Source organism: Megalopta genalis, unplaced genomic scaffold, assembly GCF_051020955.1.
Source record: "Megalopta genalis isolate 19385.01 unplaced genomic scaffold, iyMegGena1_principal scaffold0221, whole genome shotgun sequence".
In the NCBI taxonomy this organism is placed as follows: Eukaryota; Metazoa; Arthropoda; class Insecta; order Hymenoptera; family Halictidae; genus Megalopta; species Megalopta genalis.
Genome location: NW_027476290.1, coordinates 318,035 through 332,500, shown reverse-complemented (window position 1 = coordinate 332,500; position 14,466 = coordinate 318,035).

Genomic DNA, 14,466 nt, shown 5'->3' with positions numbered 1-14,466 from the left:
AAATAAATTACACTACCGTAAACTAGACAAAAAATTACACATTTTTTCCCAATATGAAAATTTTCACAAACTTTTCAAAGTCCCATCGCATCGAGTAAACTTTTTTAATAACGCTTCCGCACGATTCTAAATGCTTAATCCATATGTGAAATCGTTCACTGATCACGAATATCGTATTTAAAAAAATTACAAAAATTTATTTTTCCAAATAATCAAAAAAAACCGAAAAATCACAAGAGTAAAGTACCATTATTTTAAACAATATGTCGTTCTAAATGCTTAATCCCTATGTAAAAAAGTTATCTAAGCAAGAATATGTAATTGAAAAAAATTAGAAAAATTTATTTTAGCCGTAAATCGAAAATAATGGGGACACCGGAGCTGTTCGAAGCGCCGAGACGCGCCGCGTACGGCCGAATATTTTCCAAGTCCCAACGTACCGATCAAGAGTAAAGTACCATTTTCCTACATTAGATTTCGTTCTAAATGCTTAATCCCTATGTAAAAACGTTAGTTAAGCAAGAATATCGTATTTTTAAAAAAATCTAATGATAGGATTTCCCAGAAAATTGAAAAAACCGTAAAATGTCAAGAGTAAAGTGCCATTTTCTGACATTAGATTTCGTTCTAAATGCTTAATCCCTATGTAGAAACGTTAGTTAAGCAAGAATATCGTATTTTTAAAAAAATCTAATGATAGGATTTTTCAGAAAATTGAAAAAACCGTAAAATGTCAAGAGTAAAGTGCCCTTATTTTAAACAATGTATCGTTCTAAATGCTTAATCCCTATGTAAAAAAGTTATTTTAGCAGGAATATGTTATTGAAAAAAATTAGAAAAATTTATTTTAGCCGTAAATCGAAAATAATGGGGACACCGGAGCTGTTCGAAGCGCCGAGCGCGCCGCGTACGCCCGAATATTTTCAAAGTCCCAACGTACCGATCAAGAGTAAAGTACCATTTTCCTACATTAGATTTCGTTCTAAATGCTTAATCCCTATGTAAAAACGTTAGTTAAGCAAGAATATCGTATTTTTAAAAAAATCTAATGATAGGATTTTCCAGAAAATTGAAAAAACCGAAAAATGTCAAGAGTAAAGTGCCATTTTCTGACATTAGATTTCGTTCTAAATGCTTAATCCCTATGTAGAAACGTTAGTTAAGCAAGAATATCGTATTCTTAAAAAAATCTAATGATAGGATTTTTCAGAAAATTGAAAAAACCGTAAAATGTCAAGAGTAAAGTGCCCTTATTTTAAACAATGTATCGTTCTAAATGCTTAATCCCTATGTAAAAAAGTTATTTAAGCAAGAATATGTTATTGAATAAAATGAGAAAAATTTATTTTAGCCGTAAATCGAAAATAATGGATCGAGCGAATCGGTCGATTGCGCCGAGACGCGCTATGATGCAACAGACGAGCGATTGGAACGCCCGAATATTTTCAAAGTCCCAACGTACCGATCAAGAGTAAAGTACCATTTTCCTACATTAGATTTCGTTCTAAATGCTTAATCCCTATGTAAAAACGTTAGTTAAGCAAGAATATCGTATTTTTAAAAAAATCTAATGATAGGATTTCCCAGAAAATTGAAAAAACCGAAAAATGTCAAGAGTAAAGTGCCATTTTCTGACATTAGATTTCGTTCTAAATGCTTAATCCCTATGTAGAAACGTTAGTTAAGCAAGAATATCGTATTTTTAAAAAAATCTAATGATAGGATTTTTCAGAAAATTGAAAAAACCGTAAAATGTCAAGAGTAAAGTGCCCTTATTTTAAACAATGTATCGTTCTAAATGCTTAATCCATATGTAAAAAAGTTATTTAAGCAGGAATATGTTATTGAATAAAATGAGAAAAATTTATTTTAGCCGTAAATCGAAAATAATGGATCGAGCGAATCGGTCGATTGCGCCGAGACGCGCTATGATGCAACAGACGAGCGATTGGAACGCCCGAATATTTTCAAAGTCCCAACGTACCGATCAAGAGTAAAGTACCATTTTCCTACATTAGATTTCGTTCTAAATGCTTAATCCCTATGTAAAAACGTTAGTTAAGCAAGAATATCGTATTTTTAAAAAAATCTAATGATAGGATTTCCCAGAAAATTGAAAAAACCGAAAAATGTCAAGAGTAAAGTGCCATTTTCTGACATTAGATTTCGTTCTAAATGCTTAATCCCTATGTAGAAACGTTAGTTAAGCAAGAATATCGTATTTTTAAAAAAATCTAATGATAGGATTTTTCAGAAAATTGAAAAAACCGTAAAATGTCAAGAGTAAAGTGCCCTTATTTTAAACAATGTATCGTTCTAAAGGCTTAATCCCTATGTAAAAAAGTTATTTAAGCAGGAATATGTTATTGAAAAAAATTAGAAAAATTTATTTTAGCCGTAAATCGAAAATAATGGATCGAGCGAATCGGTCGATTGCGCCGAGACGCGCTATGATGCAACAGACGAGCGATTGGAACGCCCGAATATTTTCAAAGTCCCAACGTACCGATCAAGAGTAAAGTACCATTTTCCTACATTAGATTTCGTTCTAAATGCTTAATCCCTATGTAAAAACGTTAGTTAAGCAAGAATATCGTATTTTTAAAAAAATCTAATGATAGGATTTCCCAGAAAATTGAAAAAACCGAAAAATGTCAAGAGTAAAGTGCCATTTTCTGACATTAGATTTCGTTCTAAATGCTTAATCCCTATGTAGAAACGTTAGTTAAGCAAGAATATCGTATTTTTAAAAAAATCTAATGATAGGATTTTTCAGAAAATTGAAAAAACCGTAAAATGTCAAGAGTAAAGTGCCCTTATTTTAAACAATGTATCGTTCTAAATGCTTAATCCCTATGTAAAAAAGTTATTTAAGCAGGAATATGTTATTGAATAAAATGAGAAAAATTTATTTTAGCCGTAAATCGAAAATAATGGATCGAGCGAATCGGTCGATTGCGCCGAGACGCGCTATGATGCAACAGACGAGCGATTGGAACGCCCGAATATTTTCAAAGTCCCAACGTACCGATCAAGAGTAAAGTACCATTTTCCTACATTAGATTTCGTTCTAAATGCTTAATCCCTATGTAAAAACGTTAGTTAAGCAAGAATATCGTATTTTTAAAAAAATCTAATGATAGGATTTCCCAGAAAATTGAAAAAACCGTAAAATGTCAAGAGTAAAGTGCCATTTTCTGACATTAGATTTCGTTCTAAATGCTTAATCCCTATGTAGAAACGTTAGTTAAGCAAGAATATCGTATTTTTAAAAAAATCTAATGATAGGATTTTTCAGAAAATTGAAAAAACCGTAAAATGTCAAGAGTAAAGTGCCCTTATTTTAAACAATGTATCGTTCTAAATGCTTAATCCCTATGTAAAAAAGTTATTTTAGCAGGAATATGTTATTGAAAAAAATTAGAAAAATTTATTTTAGCCGTAAATCGAAAATAATGGGGACACCGGAGCTGTTCGAAGCGCCGAGCGCGCCGCGTACGCCCGAATATTTTCAAAGTCCCAACGTACCGATCAAGAGTAAAGTACCATTTTCCTACATTAGATTTCGTTCTAAATGCTTAATCCCTATGTAAAAACGTTAGTTAAGCAAGAATATCGTATTTTTAAAAAAATCTAATGATAGGATTTTCCAGAAAATTGAAAAAAACCGAAAAATGTCAAGAGTAAAGTGCCATTTTCTGACATTAGATTTCGTTCTAAATGCTTAATCCCTATGTAGAAACGTTAGTTAAGCAAGAATATCGTATTCTTAAAAAAAAATCTAATGATAGGATTTTTCAGAAAATTGAAAAAACCGTAAAATGTCAAGAGTAAAGTGCCCTTATTTTAAACAATGTATCGTTCTAAATGCTTAATCCCTATGTAAAAAAGTTATTTAAGCAAGAATATGTTATTGAATAAAATGAGAAAAATTTATTTTAGCCGTAAATCGAAAATAATGGATCGAGCGAATCGGTCGATTGCGCCGAGACGCGCTATGATGCAACAGACGAGCGATTGGAACGCCCGAATATTTTCAAAGTCCCAACGTACCGATCAAGAGTAAAGTACCATTTTCCTACATTAGATTTCGTTCTAAATGCTTAATCCCTATGTAAAAACGTTAGTTAAGCAAGAATATCGTATTTTTAAAAAAATCTAATGATAGGATTTCCCAGAAAATTGAAAAAACCGAAAAATGTCAAGAGTAAAGTGCCATTTTCTGACATTAGATTTCGTTCTAAATGCTTAATCCCTATGTAGAAACGTTAGTTAAGCAAGAATATCGTATTTTTAAAAAAATCTAATGATAGGATTTTTCAGAAAATTGAAAAAACCGTAAAATGTCAAGAGTAAAGTGCCCTTATTTTAAACAATGTATCGTTCTAAATGCTTAATCCATATGTAAAAAAGTTATTTAAGCAGGAATATGTTATTGAATAAAATGAGAAAAATTTATTTTAGCCGTAAATCGAAAATAATGGATCGAGCGAATCGGTCGATTGCGCCGAGACGCGCTATGATGCAACAGACGAGCGATTGGAACGCCCGAATATTTTCAAAGTCCCAACGTACCGATCAAGAGTAAAGTACCATTTTCCTACATTAGATTTCGTTCTAAATGCTTAATCCCTATGTAAAAACGTTAGTTAAGCAAGAATATCGTATTTTTAAAAAAATCTAATGATAGGATTTTCCAGAAAATTGAAAAAACCGAAAAATGTCAAGAGTAAAGTGCCATTTTCTGACATTAGATTTCGTTCTAAATGCTTAATCCCTATGTAGAAACGTTAGTTAAGCAAGAATATCGTATTTTTAAAAAAATCTAATGATAGGATTTTTCAGAAAATTGAAAAAACCGTAAAATGTCAAGAGTAAAGTGCCCTTATTTTAAACAATGTATCGTTCTAAATGCTTAATCCCTATGTAAAAAAGTTATTTAAGCAGGAATATGTTATTGAATAAAATGAGAAAAATTTATTTTAGCCGTAAATCGAAAATAATGGATCGAGCGAATCGGTCGATTGCGCCGAGACGCGCTATGATGCAACAGACGAGCGATTGGAACGCCCGAATATTTTCAAAGTCCCAACGTACCGATCAAGAGTAAAGTACCATTTTCCTACATTAGATTTCGTTCTAAATGCTTAATCCCTATGTAAAAACGTTAGTTAAGCAAGAATATCGTATTTTTAAAAAAATCTAATGATAGGATTTCCCAGAAAATTGAAAAAACCGAAAAATGTCAAGAGTAAAGTGCCATTTTCTGACATTAGATTTCGTTCTAAATGCTTAATCCCTATGTAGAAACGTTAGTTAAGCAAGAATATCGTATTTTTAAAAAAATCTAATGATAGGATTTTTCAGAAAATTGAAAAAACCGTAAAATATCAAGAGTAAAGTGCCCTTATTTTAAACAATGTATCGTTCTAAATGCTTAATCCCTATGTAAAAAAGTTATTTTAGCAGGAATATGTTATTGAAAAAAATTAGAAAAATTTATTTTAGCCGTAAATCGAAAATAATGGGGACACCGGAGCTGTTCGAAGCGCCGAGCGCGCCGCGTACGCCCGAATATTTTCAAAGTCCCAACGTACCGATCAAGAGTAAAGTACCATTTTCCTACATTAGATTTCGTTCTAAATACTTAATCCCTATGTAAAAACGTTAGTTAAGCAAGAATATCGTATTTTTAAAAAAATCTAATGATAGGATTTTCCAGAAAATTGAAAAAACCGAAAAATGTCAAGAGTAAAGTGCCATTTTCTGACATTAGATTTCGTTCTAAATGCTTAATCCCTATGTAGAAACGTTAGTTAAGCAAGAATATCGTATTCTTAAAAAAATCTAATGATAGGATTTTTCAGAAAATTGAAAAAACCGTAAAATGTCAAGAGTAAAGTGCCCTTATTTTAAACAATGTATCGTTCTAAATGCTTAATCCCTATGTAAAAAAGTTATTTAAGCAAGAATATGTTATTGAATAAAATGAGAAAAATTTATTTTAGCCGTAAATCGAAAATAATGGATCGAGCGAATCGGTCGATTGCGCCGAGACGCGCTATGATGCAACAGACGAGCGATTGGAACGCCCGAATATTTTCAAAGTCCCAACGTACCGATCAAGAGTAAAGTACCATTTTCCTACATTAGATTTCGTTCTAAATGCTTAATCCCTATGTAAAAACGTTAGTTAAGCAAGAATATCGTATTTTTAAAAAAATCTAATGATAGGATTTCCCAGAAAATTGAAAAAACCGAAAAATGTCAAGAGTAAAGTGCCATTTTCTGACATTAGATTTCGTTCTAAATGCTTAATCCCTATGTAGAAACGTTAGTTAAGCAAGAATATCGTATTTTTAAAAAAAATCTAATGATAGGATTTTTCAGAAAATTGAAAAAACCGTAAAATATCAAGAGTAAAGTGCCCTTATTTTAAACAATGTATCGTTCTAAATGCTTAATCCCTATGTAAAAAAGTTATTTAAGCAGGAATATGTTATTGAATAAAATGAGAAAAATTTATTTTAGCCGTAAATCGAAAATAATGGATCGAGCGAATCGGTCGATTGCGCCGAGACGCGCTATGATGCAACAGACGAGCGATTGGAACGCCCGAATATTTTCAAAGTCCCAACGTACCGATCAAGAGTAAAGTACCATTTTCCTACATTAGATTTCGTTCTAAATGCTTAATCCCTATGTAAAAACGTTAGTTAAGCAAGAATATCGTATTTTTAAAAAAATCTAATGATAGGATTTTCCAGAAAATTGAAAAAACCGAAAAATGTCAAGAGTAAAGTGCCATTTTCTGACATTAGATTTCGTTCTAAATGCTTAATCCCTATGTAGAAACGTTAGTTAAGCAAGAATATCGTATTTTTAAAAAAATCTAATGATAGGATTTTTCAGAAAATTGAAAAAACCGTAAAATGTCAAGAGTAAAGTGCCCTTATTTTAAACAATGTATCGTTCTAAATGCTTAATCCCTATGTAAAAAAGTTATTTAAGCAGGAATATGTTATTGAATAAAATGAGAAAAATTTATTTTAGCCGTAAATCGAAAATAATGGATCGAGCGAATCGGTCGATTGCGCCGAGACGCGCTATGATGCAACAGACGAGCGATTGGAACGCCCGAATATTTTCAAAGTCCCAACGTACCGATCAAGAGTAAAGTACCATTTTCCTACATTAGATTTCGTTCTAAATGCTTAATCCCTATGTAAAAACGTTAGTTAAGCAAGAATATCGTATTTTTAAAAAAATCTAATGATAGGATTTCCCAGAAAATTGAAAAAACCGAAAAATGTCAAGAGTAAAGTGCCATTTTCTGACATTAGATTTCGTTCTAAATGCTTAATCCCTATGTAGAAACGTTAGTTAAGCAAGAATATCGTATTTTTAAAAAAAATCTAATGATAGGATTTTTCAGAAAATTGAAAAAACCGTAAAATATCAAGAGTAAAGTGCCCTTATTTTAAACAATGTATCGTTCTAAATGCTTAATCCCTATGTAAAAAAGTTATTTAAGCAGGAATATGTTATTGAATAAAATGAGAAAAATTTATTTTAGCCGTAAATCGAAAATAATGGATCGAGCGAATCGGTCGATTGCGCCGAGACGCGCTATGATGCAACAGACGAGCGATTGGAACGCCCGAATATTTTCAAAGTCCCAACGTACCGATCAAGAGTAAAGTACCATTTTCCTACATTAGATTTCGTTCTAAATGCTTAATCCCTATGTAAAAACGTTAGTTAAGCAAGAATATCGTATTTTTAAAAAAATCTAATGATAGGATTTTCCAGAAAATTGAAAAAACCGAAAAATGTCAAGAGTAAAGTGCCATTTTCTGACATTAGATTTCGTTCTAAATGCTTAATCCCTATGTAGAAACGTTAGTTAAGCAAGAATATCGTATTTTTAAAAAAATCTAATGATAGGATTTCCCAGAAAATTGAAAAAACCGAAAAATGTCAAGAGTAAAGTGCCATTTTCTGACATTAGATTTCGTTCTAAATGCTTAATCCCTATGTAGAAACGTTAGTTAAGCAAGAATATCGTATTTTTAAAAAAATCTAATGATAGGATTTTTCAGAAAATTGAAAAAACCGTAAAATGTCAAGAGTAAAGTGCCCTTATTTTAAACAATGTATCGTTCTAAATGCTTAATCCATATGTAAAAAAGTTATTTAAGCAGGAATATGTTATTGAATAAAATGAGAAAAATTTATTTTAGCCGTAAATCGAAAATAATGGATCGAGCGAATCGGTCGATTGCGCCGAGACGCGCTATGATGCAACAGACGAGCGATTGGAACGCCCGAATATTTTCAAAGTCCCAACGTACCGATCAAGAGTAAAGTACCATTTTCCTACATTAGATTTCGTTCTAAATGCTTAATCCCTATGTAAAAACGTTAGTTAAGCAAGAATATCGTATTTTTAAAAAAATCTAATGATAGGATTTTCCAGAAAATTGAAAAAACCGAAAAATGTCAAGAGTAAAGTGCCATTTTCTGACATTAGATTTCGTTCTAAATGCTTAATCCCTATGTAGAAACGTTAGTTAAGCAAGAATATCGTATTTTTAAAAAAATCTAATGATAGGATTTTTCAGAAAATTGAAAAAACCGTAAAATGTCAAGAGTAAAGTGCCCTTATTTTAAACAATGTATCGTTCTAAATGCTTAATCCCTATGTAAAAAAGTTATTTAAGCAGGAATATGTTATTGAATAAAATGAGAAAAATTTATTTTAGCCGTAAATCGAAAATAATGGATCGAGCGAATCGGTCGATTGCGCCGAGACGCGCTATGATGCAACAGACGAGCGATTGGAACGCCCGAATATTTTCAAAGTCCCAACGTACCGATCAAGAGTAAAGTACCATTTTCCTACATTAGATTTCGTTCTAAATGCTTAATCCCTATGTAAAAACGTTAGTTAAGCAAGAATATCGTATTTTTAAAAAAATCTAATGATAGGATTTCCCAGAAAATTGAAAAAACCGAAAAATGTCAAGAGTAAAGTGCCATTTTCTGACATTAGATTTCGTTCTAAATGCTTAATCCCTATGTAGAAACGTTAGTTAAGCAAGAATATCGTATTTTTAAAAAAATCTAATGATAGGATTTTTCAGAAAATTGAAAAAACCGTAAAATATCAAGAGTAAAGTGCCCTTATTTTAAACAATGTATCGTTCTAAATGCTTAATCCCTATGTAAAAAAGTTATTTTAGCAGGAATATGTTATTGAAAAAAATTAGAAAAATTTATTTTAGCCGTAAATCGAAAATAATGGGGACACCGGAGCTGTTCGAAGCGCCGAGCGCGCCGCGTACGCCCGAATATTTTCAAAGTCCCAACGTACCGATCAAGAGTAAAGTACCATTTTCCTACATTAGATTTCGTTCTAAATACTTAATCCCTATGTAAAAACGTTAGTTAAGCAAGAATATCGTATTTTTAAAAAAATCTAATGATAGGATTTTCCAGAAAATTGAAAAAACCGAAAAATGTCAAGAGTAAAGTGCCATTTTCTGACATTAGATTTCGTTCTAAATGCTTAATCCCTATGTAGAAACGTTAGTTAAGCAAGAATATCGTATTCTTAAAAAAATCTAATGATAGGATTTTTCAGAAAATTGAAAAAACCGTAAAATGTCAAGAGTAAAGTGCCCTTATTTTAAACAATGTATCGTTCTAAATGCTTAATCCCTATGTAAAAAAGTTATTTAAGCAAGAATATGTTATTGAATAAAATGAGAAAAATTTATTTTAGCCGTAAATCGAAAATAATGGATCGAGCGAATCGGTCGATTGCGCCGAGACGCGCTATGATGCAACAGACGAGCGATTGGAACGCCCGAATATTTTCAAAGTCCCAACGTACCGATCAAGAGTAAAGTACCATTTTCCTACATTAGATTTCGTTCTAAATGCTTAATCCCTATGTAAAAACGTTAGTTAAGCAAGAATATCGTATTTTTAAAAAAATCTAATGATAGGATTTCCCAGAAAATTGAAAAAACCGAAAAATGTCAAGAGTAAAGTGCCATTTTCTGACATTAGATTTCGTTCTAAATGCTTAATCCCTATGTAGAAACGTTAGTTAAGCAAGAATATCGTATTTTTAAAAAAAATCTAATGATAGGATTTTTCAGAAAATTGAAAAAACCGTAAAATATCAAGAGTAAAGTGCCCTTATTTTAAACAATGTATCGTTCTAAATGCTTAATCCCTATGTAAAAAAGTTATTTAAGCAGGAATATGTTATTGAATAAAATGAGAAAAATTTATTTTAGCCGTAAATCGAAAATAATGGATCGAGCGAATCGGTCGATTGCGCCGAGACGCGCTATGATGCAACAGACGAGCGATTGGAACGCCCGAATATTTTCAAAGTCCCAACGTACCGATCAAGAGTAAAGTACCATTTTCCTACATTAGATTTCGTTCTAAATGCTTAATCCCTATGTAAAAACGTTAGTTAAGCAAGAATATCGTATTTTTAAAAAAATCTAATGATAGGATTTCCCAGAAAATTGAAAAAACCGAAAAATGTCAAGAGTAAAGTGCCATTTTCTGACATTAGATTTCGTTCTAAATGCTTAATCCCTATGTAGAAACGTTAGTTAAGCAAGAATATCGTATTTTTAAAAAAATCTAATGATAGGATTTTTCAGAAAATTGAAAAAACCGTAAAATGTCAAGAGTAAAGTGCCCTTATTTTAAACAATGTATCGTTCTAAATGCTTAATCCCTATGTAAAAAAGTTATTTAAGCAGGAATATGTTATTGAATAAAATGAGAAAAATTTATTTTAGCCGTAAATCGAAAATAATGGATCGAGCGAATCGGTCGATTGCGCCGAGACGCGCTATGATGCAACAGACGAGCGATTGGAACGCCCGAATATTTTCAAAGTCCCAACGTACCGATCAAGAGTAAAGTACCATTTTCCTACATTAGATTTCGTTCTAAATGCTTAATCCCTATGTAAAAACGTTAGTTAAGCAAGAATATCGTATTTTTAAAAAAATCTAATGATAGGATTTCCCAGAAAATTGAAAAAACCGTAAAATGTCAAGAGTAAAGTGCCATTTTCTGACATTAGATTTCGTTCTAAATGCTTAATCCCTATGTAGAAACGTTAGTTAAGCAAGAATATCGTATTTTTAAAAAAATCTAATGATAGGATTTTTCAGAAAATTGAAAAAACCGTAAAATGTCAAGAGTAAAGTGCCCTTATTTTAAACAATGTATCGTTCTAAATGCTTAATCCCTATGTAAAAAAGTTATTTTAGCAGGAATATGTTATTGAAAAAAATTAGAAAAATTTATTTTAGCCGTAAATCGAAAATAATGGGGACACCGGAGCTGTTCGAAGCGCCGAGCGCGCCGCGTACGCCCGAATATTTTCAAAGTCCCAACGTACCGATCAAGAGTAAAGTACCATTTTCCTACATTAGATTTCGTTCTAAATGCTTAATCCCTATGTAAAAACGTTAGTTAAGCAAGAATATCGTATTTTTAAAAAAATCTAATGATAGGATTTTCCAGAAAATTGAAAAAACCGAAAAATGTCAAGAGTAAAGTGCCATTTTCTGACATTAGATTTCGTTCTAAATGCTTAATCCCTATGTAGAAACGTTAGTTAAGCAAGAATATCGTATTCTTAAAAAAAAATCTAATGATAGGATTTTTCAGAAAATTGAAAAAACCGTAAAATGTCAAGAGTAAAGTGCCATTTTCTGACATTAGATTTCGTTCTAAATGCTTAATCCCTATGTAGAAACGTTAGTTAAGCAAGAATATCGTATTTTTAAAAAAATCTAATGATAGGATTTTTCAGAAAATTGAAAAAACCGTAAAATATCAAGAGTAAAGTGCCCTTATTTTAAACAATGTATCGTTCTAAATGCTTAATCCCTATGTAAAAAAGTTATTTTAGCAGGAATATGTTATTGAAAAAAATTAGAAAAATTTATTTTAGCCGTAAATCGAAAATAATGGGGACACCGGAGCTGTTCGAAGCGCCGAGCGCGCCGCGTACGCCCGAATATTTTCAAAGTCCCAACGTACCGATCAAGAGTAAAGTACCATTTTCCTACATTAGATTTCGTTCTAAATACTTAATCCCTATGTAAAAACGTTAGTTAAGCAAGAATATCGTATTTTTAAAAAAATCTAATGATAGGATTTTCCAGAAAATTGAAAAAACCGAAAAATGTCAAGAGTAAAGTGCCATTTTCTGACATTAGATTTCGTTCTAAATGCTTAATCCCTATGTAGAAACGTTAGTTAAGCAAGAATATCGTATTCTTAAAAAAAAATCTAATGATAGGATTTTTCAGAAAATTGAAAAAACCGTAAAATGTCAAGAGTAAAGTGCCCTTATTTTAAACAATGTATCGTTCTAAATGCTTAATCCATATGTAAAAAAGTTATTTAAGCAGGAATATGTTATTGAATAAAATGAGAAAAATTTATTTTAGCCGTAAATCGAAAATAATTGATCGAGCGAATCGGTCGATTGCGCCGAGACGCGCTATGATGCAACAGACGAGCGATTGGAACGCCCGAATATTTTCAAAGTCCCAACGTACCGATCAAGAGTAAAGTACCATTTTCCTACATTAGATTTCGTTCTAAATGCTTAATCCCTATGTAAAAACGTTAGTTAAGCAAGAATATCGTATTTTTAAAAAAATCTAATGATAGGATTTCCCAGAAAATTGAAAAAACCGAAAAATGTCAAGAGTAAAGTGCCATTTTCTGACATTAGATTTCGTTCTAAATGCTTAATCCCTATGTAGAAACGTTAGTTAAGCAAGAATATCGTATTTTTAAAAAAATCTAATGATAGGATTTTTCAGAAAATTGAAAAAACCGTAAAATGTCAAGAGTAAAGTGCCCTTATTTTAAACAATGTATCGTTCTAAATGCTTAATCCCTATGTAAAAAAGTTATTTAAGCAGGAATATGTTATTGAATAAAATGAGAAAAATTTATTTTAGCCGTAAATCGAAAATAATGGATCGAGCGAATCGGTCGATTGCGCCGAGACGCGCTATGATGCAACAGACGAGCGATTGGAACGCCCGAATATTTTCAAAGTCCCAACGTACCGATCAAGAGTAAAGTACCATTTTCCTACATTAGATTTCGTTCTAAATGCTTAATCCCTATGTAAAAACGTTAGTTAAGCAAGAATATCGTATTTTTAAAAAAATCTAATGATAGGATTTCCCAGAAAATTGAAAAAACCGAAAAATGTCAAGAGTAAAGTGCCATTTTCTGACATTAGATTTCGTTCTAAATGCTTAATCCCTATGTAGAAACGTTAGTTAAGCAAGAATATCGTATTTTTAAAAAAATCTAATGATAGGATTTTTCAGAAAATTGAAAAAACCGTAAAATGTCAAGAGTAAAGTGCCCTTATTTTAAACAATGTATCGTTCTAAATGCTTAATCCATATGTAAAAAAGTTATTTAAGCAGGAATATGTTATTGAATAAAATGAGAAAAATTTATTTTAGCCGTAAATCGAAAATAATGGATCGAGCGAATCGGTCGATTGCGCCGAGACGCGCTATGATGCAACAGACGAGCGATTGGAACGCCCGAATATTTTCAAAGTCCCAACGTACCGATCAAGAGTAAAGTACCATTTTCCTACATTAGATTTCGTTCTAAATGCTTAATCCCTATGTAAAAACGTTAGTTAAGCAAGAATATCGTATTTTTAAAAAAATCTAATGATAGGATTTTTCAGAAAATTGAAAAAACCGTAAAATATCAAGAGTAAAGTGCCCTTATTTTAAACAATGTATCGTTCTAAATGCTTAATCCCTATGTAAAAAAGTTATTTTAGCAGGAATATGTTATTGAAAAAAATTAGAAAAATTTATTTTAGCCGTAAATCGAAAATAATGGGGACACCGGAGCTGTTCGAAGCGCCGAGCGCGCCGCGTACGCCCGAATATTTTCAAAGTCCCAACGTACCGATCAAGAGTAAAGTACCATTTTCCTACATTAGATTTCGTTCTAAATACTTAATCCCTATGTAAAAACGTTAGTTAAGCAAGAATATCGTATTTTTAAAAAAATCTAATGATAGGATTTTCCAGAAAATTGAAAAAACCGAAAAATGTCAAGAGTAAAGTGCCATTTTCTGACATTAGATTTCGTTCTAAATGCTTAATCCCTATGTAGAAACGTTAGTTAAGCAAGAATATCGTATTCTTAAAAAAAAATCTAATGATAGGATTTTTCAGAAAATTGAAAAAACCGTAAAATGTCAAGAGTAAAGTGCCCTTATTTTAAACAATGTATCGTTCTAAATGCTTAATCCATATGTAAAAAAGTTATTTAAGCAGGAATATGTTATTGAATAAAATGAGAAAAATTTATTTTAGCCGTAAATCGAAAATAATTGATCGAGCGAATCGGTCGATT